This window comes from Bison bison, unplaced genomic scaffold (genome assembly GCF_000754665.1).
Source record: "Bison bison bison isolate TAMUID 2011002044 unplaced genomic scaffold, Bison_UMD1.0 scf7180017864518, whole genome shotgun sequence".
NCBI lineage: Eukaryota > Metazoa > Chordata > Mammalia > Artiodactyla > Bovidae > Bison > Bison bison.
The window spans coordinates 1,098,281-1,098,880 of record NW_011495071.1 but is presented as its reverse complement, the minus strand read 5'-3'; positions in this window follow the sequence as shown (position 1 = coordinate 1,098,880).

The window sequence follows — 600 nt, the reverse complement described above, 5'->3', positions numbered from 1 at the left end:
AGTTCTTCCCCTGTCCCAGAATTAAAACTGGGATATGCAATTACTTTTCTGCTTATTCTTAGGTAATTCAAGAGTCTATGTTAACTTTAAATTTTGGAACACAGTCTCCAATCAGTGTGTTCTCAGTCCCATATGATAATGAACCCTTCAGTCTTCATTTGAAGATTCTTATTGCCCTCCCCTGGGTCTGGTGTGTTGCACACACATACAAAAAAAAAAAAAGGAAAGAAAGCAAAATATGCCTCCCTGGCTTTCTCCTGCAGGCAAAGATTTGCCTCAACACTTTCATCTCCTTGATGAGTCTGAGAGGTTAAGATTTGTTTACTCTTTGCAAGTTTTGCATGATGGTCAGTCTCACAACCTGATGTGGAATCTAATCCCATACTCTGTGGTATCCGTCCCATGGGTCCCCTGACCCTCTGCTGTGAATGCAGCTGCCCACTCCCCTGCCAGCTTCACCACACTGGGCAATTGTGCTTGGCAGTTGGGGTGGCCTGGCTACAGAGAGATGCCTGGGAGTCTCACTCCCTCACCCAAGGCAACAAAGGACTGTGTGATGTGAAGGCACCAAAGCCCTACTTCCTTGCCTTGAATTGGGGC